General features: G+C 41.6%; 1 non-coding gene and 1 pseudogene across 1 annotated transcript; one reads left to right on the top strand and one right to left on the bottom strand.

Moving 5' to 3' along the window:
* The window catches only part of LOC149315605 (piezo-type mechanosensitive ion channel component 2-like), a 94,953-nt pseudogene that overhangs the window by 67,516 nt on the left and 4,740 nt on the right, over window positions 1-22,697 (top strand).
* LOC149315606 (5S ribosomal RNA) lies at window positions 16,396-16,514 on the bottom strand. The gene has a single exon (XR_016280815.1). It is a non-coding gene; the product is annotated as a 5S ribosomal RNA (ribosomal RNA).

The following is a 22,697-nucleotide window of genomic DNA, read 5'->3' on the forward strand; positions in this document are numbered from 1 at the left end:
CCATGCAGGATTGCAGCAAATATGTGACACTGATTTTCATGGACTTTACTACTTCAGTATGGAAATGTCTTCACATATCTTAATCATTCACCATGTTAAGGAAACAATCTCCCTGCATACAGAAAGCTAGAATCCTTTTCTATTAGCAAGTTTCACCTTGTACTTTTCTCAGTATAAGTCCATTTACAAAATTGGGATCCCCATGTAATATCAGAACAGGCATAGGACTGGGTTTGTAATTCTGGAATGCTATTCTTCTAATGTTTATTGTGGTGTTCTTTATCCATGAAGAAGTAAAATCTAGTGAAGAAAATCTGGAGGTACCAGTCACTGGAGAAGAATTGGATGAACCAGGTGATTCATTCCACTGTAAGAAAATCTATGTAGGAAATTGTTGACAGACAAATTTTCAGGGGCAGTTAAAGCATCAGAAGGACCTTGGCAGTGATGCAAGGAGTGCTCTGCCAATATTCCTGTAAGAAAGAATAATTTATCTATAACACTGCAAGTATGATGAGAAGTCCAGATAAGGCCTTGCTCAAGATTAAGATGCCATATGTCTTACTTTACTGAGGATAGTCCTCTATTCAAAAACATCCTCTTTAATTACATCTTCATTTTTCTAGTATGTCCTTAACTGAAACAATGAACACATAAATCCAGTTGCTACTCCCAACTACTTTGAATCAGTTTACTTTTTGTAAGGGTTGACTTACTCTAATGGACATCCTGGTACTGGCAATTGGGGCTAGCAATTAATTTAGGCCAAAGATTCCCTGGGCTTAAAAAAAATCAGTGTAGGCTATACAATTGTAGAGTGAATGCTTCAGCATAGTGAAAGATGAAACTCAGGTGGTTATCACCAATGTGGATACAAACATGTCCCTCTCTTTATTTGTGATAGGCTGAAAAATATAGATTTGCTGAGGAGAAAGGGAAAATAAACCTGCACAGCTAAAAAATAGTAATCTTTAATCCTGTGTGACGTGTTAATGTATCCCTCTTGGGGTCAGAATGGAGGATGGATGGAGTTTCCCAAATGTGCATGCACAAAGCTTTGTCAGCTTCTTAAATAGGTTATTTGATTTTTAGTCTGGCCCTTGGCTGTTGTTATATGCATCACACTTCTTTTCTTCTTTGAGCAGAAACTATCATGCAAAGAGTAATCAACATTTTCAAGTTCACTTGGATCTTTATCCAAGCATTGTTGGATGATACCACAGAAGCACTGAATTCCCTTTGTAAAGATAATCTGGACATAGCAAATGTGCTGAGAACAGAAAAGTGTGTGCTTTGGCGAGAGATTAACAAGGTAAGATGTGTTTCCTTTGGCGTAGTTTCACACTACAGAAGAGCAGGCAGTAGCTGGTAAGGTTTGAAGAACAGATGTTAGATTCTTAAAGTCCCAATATTCACAGTTGCCCACTGAATTAAGTATTCTTCTTTCCTGCTTGGGTAGAAATGTGTTCTGAAGCAACTATAATCCTCAAAACAAATCATTCAGAATATAGGAATAATATTTCCACTTCCAGTATCAGCAGTATTTCATATGCATTATTATTGCGAACAAGTAAGCTACTGGGTAAGTGCAAGATTTGGGGGAATGCCAAGCTCCAACAGTTTGCTTAAACTTTTTTAATAACACATTTTCATCCTATTTAATTGCTCTCTGTCTTTCACTTTAAGGGAAAAGAGGCCTCAGCAGACACCATTCTTCAGTATTATAACTTAAAGAAAAGTCAGCTACATGGAGAAACTAAGACTGAAATGACAGAAAGCAAAGACAAGATACTCAAATGTCCACTTGGGGAAGACACTGAGCCTTCACATGTACATCTCAGGTGAGCAGCAACTGTTCCAATCCAGTCCCCACCCCATTCTTCTGTAGGCAATCAAACATTTGGGCACTAGACAGCTAAACAAAAGTCAGCCATTTTGCCAATGTAGCCTTCCTTTCTTCCTTGATGCTATCACAGGCAAACTGTCTCTCTAATGCCCATGCACATCAGTTCTGGTGCAACTGTTTGCAGCAGCTAGCCAGAGTTACAGACTCCACAGGTCTAGGCTGCTGCAAGTGCTCTCAGCCACAGCAGCACTGCTTCTCTTGTAAAGAAGCTGAAATATATAGTCTTCCACCTTCCTTTCGTTTTTGGGGCTGAGAGTTTCCTAAAAGTACACACATGCAGAGAGAGTGCTATATGGGGAAACAGACAAGCTGTTGGTGAGTTCCTAATATTTTAAAAAGAAATAACTAATTAATTAAATTTAATGTTTCGCTGGTGTTTTGTTTTTGTCCCTCTGGTGAGCAGGAATTCAAGCAGAGCTGCCATAGATGCTTCTAGAAATGAGAAGGTAGAGAAAGTGCGACCTACAGGACTTTCCTTCCACAGGTTCCTTCCAGATTCTTTTTGTGCAGAATCTGCCAATCGGGGGGTGTCTCCATCAGAAATGGAAGAATCAACAGACTCCTTGTTTGCTAGAAGTAAAGAAACAGGCAGGTTGCTGAACAAAGTTCCTGATATGATGACAACCAGTGAACTGCTTCTGATTAGGCAAGTGTTAATAAATATCTATTCATACTGTGTTGTGGATTGTTACTGCTTCTTAACTTTCAAGCGCTACTTATGGAAATCTGTGAGTTCTACATTCTTAGGAGATTGTCCTTAGCCATGTATTCTGACACACCATCTTTGTTTGTTGTCAAGTCGACTTTTGACTTATGGCAGTTCGAAGAACAAGAGACCTCATCAACCAACTTGCAGACTCAGGGCTGTGGCTTCCTTGATTGAGTCTATCCATCTGGAATGTGGTCTTCCTCTTTTCCTACTGCCTTCTACCTTTCCCAGCAGTGGGTCATGTATTTTCATGAAATGGCCACAAAGTACAATAGTCTCAGTTTAGTCGTCTTGGCTTCTAGGTAGAGTTAGGACCCATTTTATTTGTTTGTTTGGTTATAGCAATTCATGATATCCATAGAACTCCTCTAGTACCACATTTCAAATGAGTTGATTCTCTTCCTGTCAGCTTACTTCACAGTCCAGATTTCACATGGCAAGGACAATCCTAACTTTGGTAGTCAGTGATATATCATTACATTTCAGTTCCTTCATAGCTGCCCTTCCAAGCCATAGTTTTCTTCTGATTTCTTGACTGCAGTTTCCATTCTGCTTAACCTATGTACCCCAAGTCAGAAAACTACAAGGTCAGACCCTGAATTTTGGAATGTTCCTCCCCTGCAAGCTGACTGCATCTTGTTTATTTTCTGAATTTCTCTGAAAACCAGTTGTCAGGAAGGAGTTTTTGTTCTTGCATCATGTCTGTGGGCTTCCCATGGGCACTTGATTGGCCACTGTAGAAACAGAATTGTACACAAGATAGGTCTTTCATTTAGCCAAGCAAGGTTCTTTCTATTTTATTACTCAAACTAGCTTCTGGTGCTCTGAAACCTAGAGGAATAGAGAAAAGCAGGAAATTGCCTTCTTTGTGACCATGCCTAGACTAGACTGGGACCTCATTTTGCTTTCAGTGTGCTGCTTCTCTGTAAAAGAGCCAACTTGTAACAAAGGGGCTATAGAGACAACCCCTAAGGGACGGCATGATGCTGCCCCTTTCCTAGTTGGATCAGGGCCGTGGCAACTGCATGCCACAGCCCTGATCCGGTCTTTCCAGGGTGCAAAAAGGAGCTGCAAAAAGTGGCTCCTTTTTGCACCCGGGAAAGGGCACAACAGTAACGGCGCTGCAGCTATATGGTTCCCCTTTCGTCGTATGGATGCAGTGCTGGAGGAGCACCGTGATGCTGTACTCCATGTGGAGTGGAGTGTGGCATCATGGTGCCCTGGAGGTGGAGTCGGGGTATACATCATGTGGACACAATGCCCCAACTCCGCCCCCAGGCAAGCCTTATTGGCCAGTCTGAAGAGCCACAAAGTTCCAAAACACACTGCAGAAATAATCCAGTTTGAGACTGCTTTCACTGCTCTGGTTCAGTGCTAGGGAATCCTGGAATTTATAGTTTATTGTGGCATCATAGTTCTCTGCCAGAGGTTAAATGTTTCACAAAACTACAGTTCCCAGAATTCCCTAGCATTGAGCCAGGGCTGTTAAAGCAGTCTCAGACTGGATTATTTCTGCAGTGTGTTTTGTGCCTTTCTTCCTTTTCGTCAGCCTCTTTGGCTTGCTGTGCTGAGGTTTATTTTGGAAAATTGAATATTTTAAAACTTCTCTACTTCTGTATTTTAACTTGTAGTCTTTTAGGTTGTCAAGATGACATTTAAGAAATACATTGTAAGTCACCTTGAGAAGGTGTTTGTAATGAAAAAGATATTAGGACTTCTGATTAATGAATTATGCAGTTCTATAGTCTGAATGCAGCCTAGTGGGCTAGTCAAATAAATTCATTCAGCACGTCACTTTACCATTACACATTTGCCTTCATCTCATGCCTATGGACATCTAAGAAATTTAATGGTGTTCACTGTTGGAAACAGGATGATGGACTAGACTTAATGTAGCCCCTGTGTATGATCCAACAGCACTTTTCTCATGTTCCTATATTCTTTTGACATTCAATTGCAATGGCTGCTGCCTGGTAAGTGGGGATTGTGGGGGTTTATATAGCTACATAACTAAGATGGTTACTCATTTGCAACTGCCTTAGTGAACTTCTGGTATAGATATGCACATGCTTAATATCATCATATTCCTATTTAAAGTAATTGATATACATTATAAATTCAAGAATGAAGAATCAAGTAGATACACTGAAAAGAGCTAATCTGCATTCATTTTTGTTTTCATTGTGGTCCAGGACTTTTCATGATGATGAATTGGAGCAGTCGGATAAATTTTACCAGTGCCTTCCTCGCGTCCTGAAGCTGGGAATTGCTTTGTATAATGCCATGGAGTCTAAATCAGAAATGCTGTGTTATTTTGTGATCATTCTTAATCATATGGTCTCTGCTTCTATCCTCACTTTGGTTCTTCCTATTTTGATATTTCTGTGGGCAATGTTGTCCATTCCAAGGCCTACAAAATTCTTTTGGATGACTGCTATCATTTACACTGAGGTACGTGTTTGACAGATGTTACTTCTGTGGGCAAATCATGCTTGACAGGTATGTTCTGGTCTCTCCCCATACCTTCTTCCAGGCAGGGAAATTCCATAGAGAAATGCAAGTTTCAGATCACTTCAGTAATGACAACTGGTAGGTCATCTCAATTGCAAACAATATGTTTTGTATCATTTCAGCACCTGACAGCAATTTTGTCATTTCTGTTAACCAATGCAAATGTTTTAAAAAATCATATTTGGAGGACTAGAAATTAAATTTAGATAATATCTTCTGAAAATTTATAATAAAGAGATTTTTTAAATGCCCATGTAATGAAAATTGGCTGTGAGCAAGTGTGCATAGAAATATCCCTCTGAAATCTAGTATCTTTGGAAGCTATTTCTTCACAGTAGATAACCTATGTATGTTGCCTTTCCCTAACAGGTAACAGTTGTGGTCAAATACTTTTCCCAGTTTGGATTCTTTCCTTGGACAACTAAGGTGTATTGTGGTCTCAATGCTGAAGAACCATTTGTTTTGCCAAATATAGCTGGAATTGAGAAGAAGGATGGCTACGTACATTATGATCTGGTGCAGCTATTGGCTTTGTTCTTCCATAGATATATCTTGAAGGTACTGCAATGAATTATGCTGAAGGAGTGGTAGAGAGCTGTTTGAGAGCATGGATTAGTTAATATCTTTTATAGGGTATATATGCAAGAATATAAAAAAGCTGAGTTGAAATAGACTAAAGACCTATCTAAACCAGCACTGAGGAAGTAGACCATCAAGCAAAACAGATCGGCACGGGGTGGTGTCTGAGTGTGGTGTTTAGATGCTGTATGCTCTGATGCTGCTCCCATGCCTCCAGGAAGCCACATGGCTGATTGCATGTGAGGCAGTTTTACAATGTTTTGGAGGTGCAGCATTTTCATGTGGTGTGTCACTGAAATGCTGAAAAGCTGTGGTGGCAGCAGCAAAGGTGTCCTTTTTCCGCCCCCAAATGGGCTAATTTTAGGGCTCAGGGTTGTGGAGCAACCGCAAGCTCCTGAGCCCTGCTGCTCAACGGTGGTGCCATCATGGCGGCCTCCCATCCACATGGGGGCCGCCATGATAACGCAAGTGTGGCGCAGTGTCCGCACATCTTTTTGCTGCAGAGGGAGGCCATGCGATTTGGCTGCTGCAGCATTCGTCAGCAGCAAGAACAGGCGGCTCCAGCCCACCCTTTTGAGGTGGTCTCTCGAGCGTCAGCGGGTTCTTTTTGCTGTGCGCGGTGGGTACCATGAGTGCACCATTGGTGCAGTGTTGCACATTGATGATGCAGGTATAGAGCCACAATGTGCGGATGCTGTGCCATGCTTGTGTCATTATGGTGACCCCTGTGGGGATGGGAGGCAATCATGATGGCATCGCTGCTGCACAGTAGGGCTCAGGAGCATGTGGTAGCTCCACAATCCCAAGCCCTAAAATTGACCCCAGGCCGCTGCTTTGCAGCAGTCTGTACCAGGCCTCTGTTTCATTCACATGTACTGTACAATGTTTTTCAGTGCTATGGACTATGGGATTCCAAGGGTGCCAGCATACTGGACTCCAAAAAAAAAAATGTGACAGAGAGACCAGTGAAGAAAGGGCGGAGAGCCCACTTGAAGGAAGGTCAACCTGGATTTGCAACAGAGCAACGTTTGAGACCTCAAAGTCTCTCAAGGAATATTTTCCGAAGGGTTATGGAAGGTAATTTGAGGTGTTTAAAGCTGTATTCTCTGTCCCTGGCAGCCTATATGTGGCTGGGGCAAGGAAGAGAGAGAGAGAACATAGTGGTGTTGTTGCAAAGAAAAGAGAGAAAAGAATAATGTAATAGTGCAGTGGTCCCCAAACTTTTTCAGGCTACTGCATCCTTTCCTCTTGGTGACAAGCCTAGCTCCTATTTCTTTATATTAGCTCTACAGTTTCTACTGCAAATTTAAAACACACTCCTTTAGCCTTATAAAACATGCAGGTGTAGCTGTGTTGGTTATTAAGTAAATTCAAACAAAAATCCTCCAAATAATGATACTTTTATTGGCCAACCGAAATGCACAATATACTTGTTACAAGCTTTTAAAGCTCCACTGGCTTCTTCATCAGGCAAGATGTAACATACCAAACAGGAGAAAAATTAGAGATGTTAGTAAGATGCCTTCATTTTGTTGTTTCTGTCCTTAGTTAAGATGGTATGGGGAGGGTATCTTTAGCTGGCTGGCCCCTCCTCAGAGGAAGGCAAGTACAAAGCACCTCCAAATAAATGCTATGAAGAAACCCCTATGATAGAGTTTTCTTAGGTTTACCATAAGTCGGAAATGACTTGAAGGCACACAACAACAAAGGGCAGTGCTATATAAAATGATGGCCCTCTAACCAGTGCTGATGCAGACAGAAAGACACAATTGTGGTCATTGGACACAAATGTGGTATTGGTCACTGGCAACTGGAAGGAAATAGCTGCCCCCTCGCCCCCCTGATAGCTTGAGACTCACTGGTTTAGGAGAGTTTTGTAAAATGGTAAAATGAACACAAAACAAAACCCAGGGGCTGCTGCTGCACTGCAAAATTAATGTAGTTTGATACTACTTTAACTGTTATAACTCCATCCCATGGAATATTGAGATTTGTAGTTTGTTGTGGCAACAGAAAGCTCTGAGATAGGAGGCTAAATTTCTCGCAAAAGTACAAATCCCAGAATTCCATAGCATGGAACTATCACACTTAAAGCAGTGTCAAATTGCATTAATTCTCCATTGTAGATTCAGCCAGGGACATACTTTGGCTGCCCAGATCTAGAGTACTGAGAGGAACAATTTCTGTACACCGCTTTGATCGTTGGAAAAGTGGTTAATAAATGAACAATTTATTATTATTATTATTATTATTATTATTATTATTATTATTAACATGAAAGCATTGAGGACCCAACAACATCTATCTCAGAATAATTCACAGATATAAGATATCTTAGGTGCTCTGAGTTTTGAAACATTAACTTTTAGGGCTACAACTCCAAGAATCTTGCAAGCAGCCATGAATAGCTGGAACTGTTATGGCGGTTATAGTCCAAAAATGTTGCTCCAGGCTCTCCAGGGAGGAAAATAATAAGGGGGGGGGGAGGAGGACATATGCATGCTTTATTTGTTTTTGTTTTTGCTATCTTTTTAAAACCCTTCCCTCCTTGCTATGTGCCTTGTGTTGTTGTGACCAGCCTCTCTGCTTCCTCTTTGTTTACACTTCTTTTAAAATAAAAGGTGAAAACATGACATCCTTGTAGTTATGGAGCCAGTATTTGGAGGGGAGCCCCCAGGGTAGGAACTGGCACAAGTGCTTCCATTTTTAGTATTATACTGGGGCCAGTGGAAATGATGCCTGAAGAACTGGCAGTAGATCATATGTCTGAGTGGGTGGTGGATCAAGTGTCATGTGTTCAGCAAATGGACCCCACATGAGCTGGTGGGAGCTGAAAATGAAGCATTGCACTAATGAAATGAATACTTCCCAGATAGAGCTGTGATTTCTTTCTTTTTGGCAGGCCAAGCCCCAAAAGAAGCCAAGAAGAAATGGAGCTTGTTCAGGGGGGAAAGCACCAGCAGGAAGAGACTCACCAAGGAAACAGCACACCAGCAGATACTAAAGGCAAAGAAGTTGCTGATCAAAATGTAAATGGGGTATATTTTAGTGGAGTATTTTTAACATCTATAAAGAAAGTGAAATGTTGGAACTTTGAACAACTGGGCAGCCAAGGGTTGGGGGCCAGGAGGAAGGTAATAGGAATATAGATGGTACACATAGACCTTTTGCTCTTTATACAGTCAGTGCTCCATATTCACAGATTCCTTATCCATGGATTCAAGCATCCATGACTTGAAAATATTTTAAAACATATAAATTCCAAAAGGTAAACCTTAATTTTGAAATTTTATATAAGGGACACCATTTGAGTATGCCATTGTTTTTTTTTTGTTTTTTTTTTTTTTTTTTTAATAAATAATCTTTATTAAATTTTTCCTTTAAAATGACAAACAAATATCACAGATAACAAGTAAAACAAATATATAAACATAAATTGTCTGTACAAAATGTAAATAGTCATGTCCATAGCATGTGAAAACACGTTATGTACTTTACAACACAAACATCGAACACTTCCTGAAGGAAATCAAGACGAGTATGCCATTGTTTTTAATGGAACTTGAGTCTGACAGGAGGAGACGTAGGTCAAAGTTATACATATGGAAGGTCCCAGGTTCAGTCTCTGGTGGGCTACATAGACCTCTCCCTTTCTTAAATGAAGGAAAACCACTATCCATCACAGCAGGCAGCCCTAGGCTAGATGGCTGAGTAGTTTAAATCAGCATCATATGCTTCATAAAGACAATCTTTGATCATGTCCTCTGACAAGTGGCAAATCTTGCTTACATAGATCAGTGCAGTTGAACAGTGGTGTTGTTAAAGTTTGCAGTTATCTGCTTTGGTATTGTTGTTGGTGGTGTGTGCCTTCAAGTCGTTTCCAACTTATGGCAGCCCTAAGGTGTTTGCAGGGCTTTGTTTTTTGGCAAGGTTTGTTCAGAGGGCATTTGCCTTGCCTTCCTCTGAAGCAAAGAGAATGTGAATTGCCCAAGGTCAGCCAGTGGGTTTCCATGCCCAAGAGGGGATTCAAACCCTAGTCCCTAGAATTGTAGTCCAGTGCTCAGACCAATACACCACACTGGTCACTGCTTTGGTGTACAAAACTTGTAATGGTCACCTGTGATACACACCATGTACCCCAGAACATCTTTTCCAGCTCAGTAATGTGAAGGAAGTTTCTGGACATGCAACAATAAAACATTCTTACATTATGACTCCTTAATCTAATCTTCTCTAATCTGTTGCCCTCCAGATATATTGGACTACATTTCCTCCTGTTCCAGCTAGCATGGCAGTGCTGGCAAGGATGTTGGATGTTATAGATCCTACAGATCTGGAGGGCAACAGACTGGCTTAATCGAACATGGAATGAACCTCCAAAGGGATGAACTTCCTAGATCCTGTTCAGCTCTGTCCAGTCAATGGTCCTCCAAGCCTATCCCCATCCAGAACACACACACTGAAATGTCTGGACCTGATGCTAGGCAAATGAAAAAAGAAGAGAGAGGGAGAGTAGGATTTACATTTGTTTAACCAAATGACAATTCCTGGTGAGCAATATAACAATGTGCATACATGTGGCTCCATCACTGTGCAAGTGCCAGCATTATGAGTTGAGTGAGCAGAACTCAAGGGTAAATTTTCTGAATATCTGTTGAAAAGATTTGTAAGTATTGCTCCAATTCCAAATTGAGCTGATGGGAGTTTGCCTATAGCTATGTGGAAAGAAGGAGAAAGAGAGACCAACTAGGTTGTGCAGTTCTTCAGTGACATCTTTTGTCATAGAAGCGTTTCCCTTATACATGAGGAATCAGGAGGGCTGGCTCCAGGTCTGCTGTTCCATATCAACCATGTCACATCATTGGGCTGGGCAACTTCCCAAAGGGCTTACTGATGGTAGCAGCCACCAGCAACATTATGGTCTGCTGTGGGTAGGTGTCTGCTGTGTTAATGCGTTGACATAGCACTGTTCTGCACCACTATGGGACATCTAAAGAGATCGCAGCTGCCTATCATAGCTGGCTACCACCACTGCCACTGGGGAAGCCTACAAATGGGGAGAAAGACTGAGTGTAAATAAGACACTGGACAAAATTTTTGGAGTTGATGCTAGTCTAGGCAAGCAAGGTTCTGCAACATAAGACCCATCTTTTCACTGCTGAAAATTGCCTGGCCAGTTCTGCATGGACTCTGTTTGGTTGTGCAGCTGTGTTAATAGGATCTGAATGGTGCAAGATGCGAATATCAGCTATTGGCTGCTTGGAGAGTGAGATACAGAAGTCACGCTGTACAACTGATATATCCTTTCCAGAGATTTTCAGTAGGTGTCACTCTTTTTATCCCTGTGTAACAAACTGTCCTTGCCAAAATTCCCTCTTCTGTTTTGTATAAGAGCATTTCATTACCCCCTTTTTTAAAAAAAATTTGTGGTCACTGCCTTTTGAGAAAAACAATGCTGGCAGACATAGATTTGCTGCTTCCTCCATCTGTGTGTGTGTGCACGTGTGTTGTGCACCTTTAAGTCGTTTCCAGCTTATAGCAACTGTAAGGTGAACTTGTCATAGGTTTTCTTGGCACGTTTTGTTCAGAGGAGGTTTGCCATTTCCCTGAGGCTGAGAGCATGTGACTTGCCCAAGGTCACCCAGTGGGTTTCATGGCTGAGCGAAGAACTGAGCCCTGGTCTCCTGAGTCCAACACTCAAACCACTACACCCTTCCTGTTTATGATATCCGTGTGCTGATGCACTTTCCTTTTCTATTGTTTTTACTTGGCAGGGGAAACCATCTAAACATGTTTGATTAATGCATACATTTTTATACTGCATATAGTTTGGCTTTCAAGCAACAGTGGTTTTTACATTTAAAAATAAGTTTGAGCTTTTGTGAACTGACTTTTTATGAGGAAGCAAATGCAAAAGGCTTTTAAATGGCTGACAGTTTTCTCATAGAAACAGTTGGGTTTAGAGTATCCTTCTCCAGCCTGGAGCCCTCCTGGTGTTTTGATTTGCAAGCCCTTTAATTCCTGACAATTGGTTATGCTGGCTAGGGTTGATGGAAATTGGATTCCAGTATATCTGAAGGAGAACACTAGATTCAGGAGGTCATGAACGATCTTAAGGTCTATCCACATTAAATAATTATAACACTGACACTACTTTTAATGTCATGGCTTCATTCTGTGGTATCCTGGGATTTGCACTCTTAGGAGGGATTTGAAATATTCTGCTGGAGAGTTCTAGTGCTGGTATTCAGGATAGTGGATTAGAGAACTGTAGCAGAGAATTTTGTGTCTCTTGTTGTTGTTGTGTGCCTTCAAGTTTTTTATGAATTATGGCAACCCTAAGGTGAACCTATCATGAGTTTTTTTTTTTTTTTTTTTTTGGGGCAGGGTTTTTTCAGAGGAGGTTTGACATTGCCTTTCCCTGAGGTTGAGAGAGTGTGACTTGCCCAAGGCCACCCAGTGGGCTAAACTGGGATTCAAACCCTGGTCTACCAGTGTCCTAACCCAGTGCTCAAACCACTGCACCATGTTGGCTCTACACCAGTGATGGCGAACCTATGGCACGCATGCCAGAGGTGGCACTCAGAGCCCTCTCTGTGGGCACATGTACCATCGGTCCAGCACAGAGTTTGCCAGAATTTGTTACTAAAAAGCCAGAGAGACACGGCACTTTGCAATAAATAAGTGGGTTTTGGGTTGCACTTTGGGCACTCGGCCTGTAAAAGGTTCACCACCACTGCTCTACACCATGCTGGTTCTTCTGCTGTATTCTTCTTCTATGTTTCTTACTAAACCACAAATTCCAGGATTCCATAGGATGGCTCCATAACAATTAAAGTGCTATCAAACTGCTAGAATTGTGCAGTGTGGCTACAACCTCAGACTTTTTTTTTAGATGTTTCTTTGGGTCTGCGATACTGTCCCTTATAGTGGGGAAGAGTGTTTCATAAACCAAACATAAGTTTAGGCAAGCAAGTTATCCCTTCCATAGCTGTGACTCTGCTTTGCAACCTAACTGATCTAGATTAATTTTTACCTACAGTGCTCTTCAGATTTACCGGCCTATCAAGCAATTCTTCTATGACATTATTCACCCTGAGTGCAGCCCAATCTGTGATGTTTATGCCATCATGTTCCTAGTTGATGTCATTAATTTTATTATTGTCATATTTGGCTACTGGGCCTTTGGTGTAAGTAGCAGCATGCATTGCTTTCTTCCTTGGATTTATTGGCCTTTGTTGTTTCTGTTTCAATTATGTCTGCAACTGTAAAAAAAAAAAAATAGAATGGAACTCAAGAGATTCTCTCAGAGATTTTAATGAAACCTAAATACAACTAACAAAATCTGGATGTAATTAATTGATGACATTATTTGAGCTTCATCATAATTAAAGCATCAGATGTAGTCTTGCAGTGTTGATAAGCCCAAAGACTTTGATTTGGAAGCCTGGGTTGCTCCTTTTCCTTATGCCCAGATTTAATTCAACTGATTTTTCAATCTGACTTATTTCAGAAACACTCAGCTGCTGCTGACATCACAGAATCCCTTTCAGAAGACCAGGTACCGGAAGCTTTTCTCGTCATGCTCTTGATACAGTTTGGGACAATGATAGTTGATCGGGCAATCTACCTGAGAAAGAATATGTTTGGGAAATGTGTTTTTCAAGTGGTCCTTGTCTTTGGCATCCATTTTTGGATGTTCTTCGTATTGCCTGGAGTAACAGAAAGGTATAGCAATGCATGCAGAAGAATTAGTGTATGTGTGTCTTTTGACAGTTACAAGTTTCAATGGGCAGCAAAACAAAACAAAACAAAACAAAACAAAACAAAACACACACACACACACACACAAATCATTCTATTGAAGTGAGCAGAGATATACTTGAACAATGGGAGCTCAAATGTGATATCAGTCTTATAAACATGGAAATTCTGTAATTCAAATATTCACGTTCAGTAATTAAAATAAATTCTGCAAAATTGCTTAAATTTAGATAATTTATACATATTGTGGATGTAAAGTTTTTGAGATCAGTAGGGATTGGGTAATGGAGAAACAGTAAGGATTGAAGAGTAAGAATATTGCACCATGTATGATCCCACATACAAGTCATGCTGTAAATGATGTTAAAGAGGAAGGGGATGAGCATGTTGTTTTCTGTTCATTTGCAGGAGGTTTAACAGAAATTTGGTAGCTCAATTGTGGTACTTGGTTAAGTGTGTTTATTTTGGGTTGTCAGCATATCAAATCAAATGTGGTTACCCCAAGCGCGTCTTAGGCAACTTTCTGACCAAGAGTTACAACTGTATAAACCTCTTCTTATTCCAAGGGTAAGTAGCATTTTTATATGGGAAGGTAGAAATGCCAAATCATATCCTCATGAAGTGTAAGCCATGGCATTCACTGTCACGCTGACAATTGGACACTGCTAGAGTTGCACAATTATAACATATACTAATGGCTCTTGCCTAAAATAGCGCAATTAGCAGATCTTGTTGTTCAATTCAAGCAGATAAATAAACACCTTGAGATAAACAAGGTCTGCCCTACTCACATCTGTGCAAGAGTGGCTTGTTTTCATGTTGATTTTCTATAGTTAAATGCATTTTTCCTTATTTTTTAAAAAAATAATATTACGTGTATCTTTGTAGGTTTGTTCAACCATAGTGCATTGTGGAGGATATTAAAAAAACGATTTTGGTACATTGCCTCTGGCTTCCAAGGACTTTATCAGTTGTTCCTGCCTTGCAATAAATTTTGAAAGATCGATGCCATACATGTTGGGGGGTGGTAGTGCCACAGTCTGGTATTTTCATTCTTCCTTAAGTATTAGGACATGAGAATTTTTGGTAAAGGTATAACACAGGTGATGGGTTATGCTGTTGTATGCCTGCAAATTGTTTCCAACTTGAGATGAACCTGAGATGAACCTATCATGTTGTTTTCTTGACAAGATTTGTCAGAGGGGAATTTGCTTTTTGCCTCCTTCTGAAGCTGAGAGATGCCCAAGGTCATCCAGTGGGTTTCCATGGCAGAGTAGGGATTCAGATCCTGGTTTCCAGAGTCCTAGTCCAACACTCACACCACTGCACCATGCTGGCATCTTACAGGGACATGAGGCAAATCTACAAGGTAGACATCATCATAATAATAATAATAATAATAATAATAATAATAATACCCTGCTCTTCAGCCAAAAGGCTATCAGAGCGGCTTACAAAATTGTTAATTAGACATTTCCCTGCCGATGTATGAATTTTAGTTCCTTCTAAATATCTGGCTACCATTCTCACACAAAATTATGAGTTTTTTGTTGTTGTTGTTGTTGTGTGCACACTACAATTTCTAGGATTCACAAGAGGATTCAAAGGAAATATATAGCATAGATAGGGCTTCAGAGTTTGAGAATTTGTACTCTTCAGTAACAACAGTGGAAATTTTTGTGTGTGTGGGAAGTCCTGTCTGAGAACTGATTCTGCCAGATATGCTGTTTCAGGTGCTTGTTTTAAAATCCTGGCTGGCTACATTAACTAGCCATCTTTCTCCACCTTTGTGTAGATTTCGGCTGGTACCTTTCTTGACAGAGCTGAGAGCTGCTATGGATTGGGTTTGGACTGACACCACCCTCAGCCTGTCCAGCTGGATCTGTGTAGAGGATATCTATGCTAATATCTTTATCATGAAATGCTGGAGAGAATCTGAAAAAGTGAGTGATGTTCATTTTGGGTTATGTTTTGCAGTCCTGTGCAAGTGATACAGGTAGAATCGAATATTATGGTTCTGTTTTGCCCTACTGCATAAATCAGTTGGGCTTGTGGGTTTGATTTTGTGATGGACAGTGGCCTACATTTGTCTATTCTTGTTTTGCATTTAAGGAGTGGTGGGCCCAACATGTAGCTTTCTAATGGTGGGATTGTACAACATTCGCTGAGATGTAAAAAAAAAAAGTGAGCCTACAGGATAGGATTCTGAAATAAATACAGACTATATATTTAAATTCACATCATCTGACAATTCACTTTTGACTTTAAAAATTTCAAAGGGAACTTTCTGTGCTAGTCTGGTGCACAAAAACAAAGTAGATTATTGTGACAACCTAAAGACTAGCATGTGTGTGTGTGTGTGTGTGTGTGTGTGCGTGTGTGTGTGTAAGCTTTCATAGACCACGCCCCACTTGGCATGGGCAATGATCCATGCATCTGATGAGGTGTCACAGGACTCTTTTTTGTCTTTGCATGAAATGCATATCTAAAAAGTACTGAGAGGGAATTTTATTTACTGGTCATTCCATGATTATTATTGTGTGCCTTCAAGTTGTTTCCAACTTATGGCAGCCTTAAGGTGAACCTATCACAGGGTTTGCTTTGCAAGATTTGTTCAGGCAGTGTTTTACATTTGCCTTCAAACCCTGGAAATTCAAACTCTGTTCTCCCAGAGTCCTAGGCTACAGCTACATCACAGAAATACAGTAATACAATTTGACAGCACTTTAACTGTCATGGCTCAAAGACATGGAATCCTGGAATTTGTAGTTTGTGTCCTGGGCTGAAAGAAAAGACTAAATATCTCACAATACTACAAATTCCACAATCCCATAGCACTGAGCCATGGCAGTTAAATTAGTGTTAAACTGCATAATTTCTGCAGGGCAGGTGCAGTCCTAGTCAATCTCCTTTTTTTTTTTTTTTTAGCCTACAGCACCCGGTATTCCCAGGCGGTCTCCCATCCAGGTACTAACCAGGCCCGACCCTGCTTAGCTTCCGAGATCAGACGAGATCGGGCGTGTTCAGGGTGGTATGGCCGTAGGCCCTAGTCAATCTCAGAGGGAGGAAAAGCCAAATCCCTTCCAAACAAAATCTTGCCAAGAAAACACTGTGATAGGTTCACCTCAGAGTCAATTCAGTCAACAACTTGAATACACAACAACAACGACAGTAACATATTTAGATGCCCCCCCCCCCCCAATGCTGGCTTTCGATTACACTGGTGTGAATTTTTTAAGTTTCCTCCTCCCCCCCCCCCCCCCCTTTTAGGGAAACCATATATAGGTGCCACTCTCTTAATTAGTGTTTCCTATTTTGTAGAAATACCCCCAGCCTCCTGGACAGAAGAAGAAATTGATTGTGAAGTATGGGATGGGAGGATTCATTGTCTTTGTACTCATCTGCATCATATGGTTCCCATTGCTTCTTATGTCACTGGTCAAGTCTGTGGCAGGAGTAATCAATCAGCCTCTGGACGTATCTGTTAAAATTACCATCAGTGGTTATGAAGTAAGGATTCATGAGTCAGAGGGGCAATTTACAAGAAAGACTGAGAAGGAAGTTTTTTTAATTAGTATTGAAACATTTCATTATATAACTACATTTCTACCATTCATAATTATACTTTTAACATAATCAAGAGTAGGGAGGTGTCTCAGTGCAAAGTATCTCTGCTCTGCAAACAGAGGGAACCAGATTGAATCATGTTTTCTCCAGTTAAAATGGGCTATCCAAATGAATGTGCACTACCCAGGCTGTTTCTGCAGCCCATGCCCCCAAAAGGAACCACTCCATTTACTTTTCTATTCCTGGTGACTCCTGGAATAGCATTTTTCATTTAGAACAGGATGCTGGATCTCATAGAATCATAGAGTTGGAAGTGACCGCACGGGCCATCCAGTCCAACCCCCAATCTATATCCTCCAATCTATTCCTAAAGGTCAGAAAAATGGAAGTGGATCTCAGGCAACATCCAGGTTTTGTTTCCTTTTTGAAAGCATTTCTGGTGGTGGTTACAGGGATTTCTTGAAATGAAACCTTGATCACCCCACAATTCATAGTTGCCTGCCCTTGAGTAGCAGGTAATATGAAATATCTCTTGCTGCCAGTTACAGTAAATAATACTAATCTAACTCAGTTTATGGCAGCTTTATATATGTTCAACATCTGTTACATCAGGGAATTTACAATCATCACATGTCTAATAGAGAACCTGGAGCTGTATAGCATGCACGTATTACAACATCTTAAGTGGTGTCTTCTCTAGCATATTTTTGACACAGTTTGTAGGCACTAGAAGCCCCAGCCTCTCAAAAACCTGTTTCCCTGTTCAGTACAATTTGAAATAGTAATGTTGAGATCCATACAGTTACTGGTGCCCCATAGAGTTTTAGTTATGAGTACTGTCACACACCTAGTCAACAATGCAGCATACCTGGCTTGTTAAACTTTATAACTAGTGTAAGAATGGCCTGTGGATTTGAACCTATCTGTCAACTGGGGTGAGTTACTTGCCTTTATAGTGGAGCCAGGGGTTCTAATACAAGTTTTCCCCATTTCCCCCCTTTTATCCAGTCTTTATTTACTATGAGTGCTCAGCAGCAAAACCTGGTTCCTTTCACTCATGCAGCATATAATGAACTCACCACTCAATATGCTCTTCATCCTGTAAGTATACTTGTTAAACACCATGAACCTCATAAAGCACAAATTGTTATGATTTCCTTCTGCTGATGTTAATCCTGCCAGCAGTCATTATCAATTATGAGAAGATGATATGCCCGGGAACTAATATAGTCTACCCTGGAAGCTAGTTGTGGTCACTCATCATGGGTAGGGACAATGTACACTGCACTTATTTAGAAGCAAGCTCATCTTTATGGTTCATTTCATTCCAAGGCTAAAGTATGATATTGTAAGCAGGTCCCTTGTCTAAGCCTTAGTGAGGTGTATTCAAATTATGTCGACCATAAGCTCTGGACCACAGAGTTTAATTATAAAAGTCATGAAGTAGAACCAATCCAACCAAAACTGACCTATGCACATCACTTGTTGCCTTCCTTGTGTCATATTATGTTTCCAGGCACAGGGGTGGTTTATGTTTTAGCAAGGGAGGAATTTGCTACCATTTAAGGCTAACATAGACCCCTTTCAGTCATTCTTCTGCTAGCAGCAAATACTTCTTTTGTTTTGTGGGTTTTGACAATTGCCAGCTTGTTGTGGAAGTGGCTTGTTAACAAGATAATTGCTACATCTTCCTTGTTGTTGTTACCTGCCTTTAATATGACTTCAATTTATGGAGACCCAATTATAGGATTTTCTTGGGGAAATTTATTTAGAGAAGGTTTGCCATTGCCTTCTTCTAAGGCTGAGAGAGGTGACTCTCTCATGGGTTTCCATGACTGAGTGGAGGTTGATACCCTGGTTTTCCAAAAATCTTGGTCCCACACTCAAACCACTACACCATACTGGGATATGTTTCTACCCCTGGGGGGGGGGGGGCGTGGAACAAGGCTACGACAAGGAATTGCAACAGGAGTCCTGCTTCTGATTGTTGCAGCTTTCCTCACTGGTAGTGGTGGTGGTGGTGGTGTGTGTGTGAACCCCAACTGCCAGCAAAACACACATTCTTTGTGTGACGTGGCTGGTGCCTGGTAAAGGTTTGGGAAGGCATTTATGATCATGGTGCCATAGTCATGACTCCATAGGGGTAGTGAATACAGAGCCATTACAGATGCATAACTCTAGGTCAGGGGTCCCCAACCTTTTTGATGAATGGAGCCCTTTTTAGAATCAGTATCTATGACAAGAGCCCCTATGTCTTACAAGTTAATGGTGTTTAGGAATAGTGTTATTTTTTGTTTCTTATTCTTTAATTTCATTCAATTTTTATTTGAATGTGCCCTAACTTTGGAGCACAGGTTGGGAACCACTGCTCTAGGTTATGCATCTGTAATTGCCATACGGAATGCCAACTGTTGTCTTTAACTGCATTGTAGGAGATGGTAGATGGGAATCTATCCAAGGCAAGATGTCATTTCTTTTCCTTGATATTTTGAAATTTCCCCTCTGATATATATATATTTTATTCCATCCAGTCAGCCATGCAGTTTATAGTCAACTATAATCCAGAGGACATTGTCGTGGCTAAAATAAAAGGCAATGCTAGTCTGCTGTGGAGCATTAGTCCTGGAAGTCGGAAAGCTATGATAGCTGAACTCTCCAACTCCTCTGCAATCTATATCAACTTCCACTGGATTATTCTCAGGTTTAAAAAAAATGGTGGTGTGAGGCATACTGTGTGCATAAATATTCAAGCCAATTTATGAAGTGAAACTTTTGTGTTGTGGTTCTGTTTAGTGATACCACATTCTCTGGAAATAATAGGTTAAATATTCACTTGTTATTTCAAAGTCATTAAAATTTTTACATTAACTTTAACAATTGTTGGCTTAACTGTTAAATTACATCAGTGTTAATAGTTCAGGAAACAATATATATTTCATGCTAATTTAATTTTCTTTTGATAGAGTAACTTAGTGTTATTCCATTTTTAATAATGTTAGCTTTTTTATTTAAAAGTAACATTACTAATATATTTATGAATTTTAATGATCATTAATTTTTTATTTAAAATGCTACCACTACTGCATTTGCATCAATATCAATGTTTTCATGCTCTTCTCTTCTACTAGTACTTTCCTCCATAGTTTCGCCTTTCTAGGACATACAAAAATCAAAGGTAGACATATTGGCCAGGAGAAATAATTCAAAATCCATATCAGAATGTCACTTTTATTCTCTCTTGCCACATTATAATGTGCAGTTATTTTGAGTCCCACATAATTCTTCATCAGGCCAGATGGTAAACAAAGCACAACACAGGGATGGTAGTGGTAAGCTGATGTTCAGCTTTAAGCCATGACAGCTGTGACTACATGCAGATTCTATGGCCTAATCATCAGCCACCCTTTCCTCATCCTGACATGCTTCTTGTTCTGTTCTGTTCTGTTCTGTTCTGTAATGTTCTGGAAAACTCCAAGGCCTGGACAGTATCTTGTGACCTGTAATTTCAATGAAAGGCATTGCTACAGATTTTCAAATCCTCCTAGGGCAATTTGTCAAATTTCTTTCCAAACAAGCCATGGCTAGTAAACTCCTGTTGCATGGATCATTCAAAGAGGCATGGAATGAACACAGCACAGGGCACACACAAACTCTCTTTTCATAACTCCTTTCTCACAAATGCTATCTCTGTCTTCTCTAACTTTTCTTCATTTTTTATTAAATCAGAAATGCCTCTCTTGTGAAGAATGTTGAAGCATCAGGCATACACACTGTAAGATATGAAGAGAAGGAAATACAGGAGCAAATCATTCAAATGCTTTGTGGCACCAGGACAGAACCAGTGTTAGTATGCTCTTTTACTTTTGTCTTGTTGCTAATTTATAAGGTCTTTACAATGACCATTGGCCTATAGTAGCTGTCCCTTGTTATGTATCTCCAAATTATAGTATATTAGCATTTAATATTTCATATATGAGTTCCACTTAGCAATCATAACAAATGTGGAGAACTTGGATTCTGGAAGTTGTTATTCAAAACGTAACTCTTCCAGAGTTATTATTGGTGGTTATTAATGGTGGTTGATTAGACGTCTCCTCCTCCATGAGTTTCTATGATTCCTCTCTGAAGCTGTCTGAGCATGTGGTCATTGCTGTATCTTGTATTTCATTCCATAAAGCAATCAGGAGAGACGAAAAAGAAGGACATTTTTGTTATTTCCATAGCTGTGGGCTTCTTGCTGGAGCTGGGGACGTGTCAAAGCCAGAACCGCATTCAAGCAGCAATGCCAACCCTTCTAAACTGGGCTGTCATAATAATAATAAAAATTTTATTTATATACCGCCCTTCTAAAAACCAGGGCGGTGTACAACATTCATAAGATTACATAATACAAAAACCATGTACATCCATTAAAAACCATATACATCCATTAACCGTCATTTGGTGGTTAGGACTGAAAGCTTACTTTAGGGAGTGTGAGCATATAGAATCATAGAATCATAGAGTTGGAAGAGACCACAAGGGCCATCCAGTCTAGGGTTGCCATAGTGCCGGACCGCGAAACCGGGAAAAATGTAGGACAAAACTTTTTGTGTGTCCTACATTTGAAAATTCTGTCCTACATTTTACCGCGATCGCGGCGGGGGGCGGAGGCCAAGCGGCAAGGGAAAGCCTCCACTTAAGGAGGCTTTCCCTCCCCGCCTGGGCCCCGCCGCGATCGGAGGCCAGGATCGGGGCCTCGCCTCGTTCCTGGCCCCCTCAGGGACCAGGAAGGAGGGGAGGAGGCTGGCGGCGATCCCCCGGCCTCGCCTCCTTCTTGGCCCCCGCAGGGACCAGGAAGGAGGGGAGGAGGCCGGCGGCGATCGCCCCGGCCTCGCCTCCTTCTTGGCCCCCGCAGGGACCAGGAAGGAGGGGAGGAGGCCGGCGGCGATCGCCCCGGCCTTGCCTCCTTCTTGGCCCCCGCAGGGACCAGGAAGGAGGGGAGGAGGCCGGCGGCGATCGCCCCGGCCTCGCCTTGTTCCTGGCCCCCGCAGGGACCAGGAAGGAGGGGAGGAGGCCGGCGGCGATCGCCCCGGCCTCGCCTCCTTCTTGGCCCCCGCAGGGACCAGGAAGGAGGGGAGGAGGCCGGCGGCGATCGCCCCGGCCTCGCCTCCTTCTTGGCCCCCGCAGGGACCAGGAAGGAGGGAGGAGGCCGGCGGCGATCGCCCTGGCCTCGCCTCCTTCTTGGCCCCCGCGGAGGCCAGGAAGGAGGGAGGAGGCTGCAGGGAGGCGGGGAGGTTGGCGCGGCTGCGCCCAAGAGGCGCCGCCTCCCTGCAGCCTCCTCCGCCTCAGGCCTCGCTGCCCTCCTTTTCCTCCGCGCGACCATGCGCGGGGGAGGAGGAGGAGGGCAGCGAGGCCCCAGGGTTGCCCAGCAACCCCGCAGCAACCGGGCTTTTCCCCGTTTTTGGCTGCACCCGTGCCGTGACCGGGCAGGTGCAGCCAAAACCGGGAAAAACCCGGTTGCAACCGGGTTATGGCAACCCTAATCCAGTCCAACCCCCTGCCATGCAGGAAGTCTAAATCAAAGCATTCCCAACAGATGGCCATCCAGCCTCTGTTTAAAGACCTCCAAGGAATGACTAAGTTAAAATTAATTTTTATTTCTCTGCCTTGGCTGTATTT

Source organism: Sceloporus occidentalis, unplaced genomic scaffold, assembly GCF_023333645.1.
Source record: "Sceloporus occidentalis isolate IW3139 unplaced genomic scaffold, rSceOcc1.0.p SCAF_3, whole genome shotgun sequence".
NCBI lineage: Eukaryota > Metazoa > Chordata > Lepidosauria > Squamata > Phrynosomatidae > Sceloporus > Sceloporus occidentalis.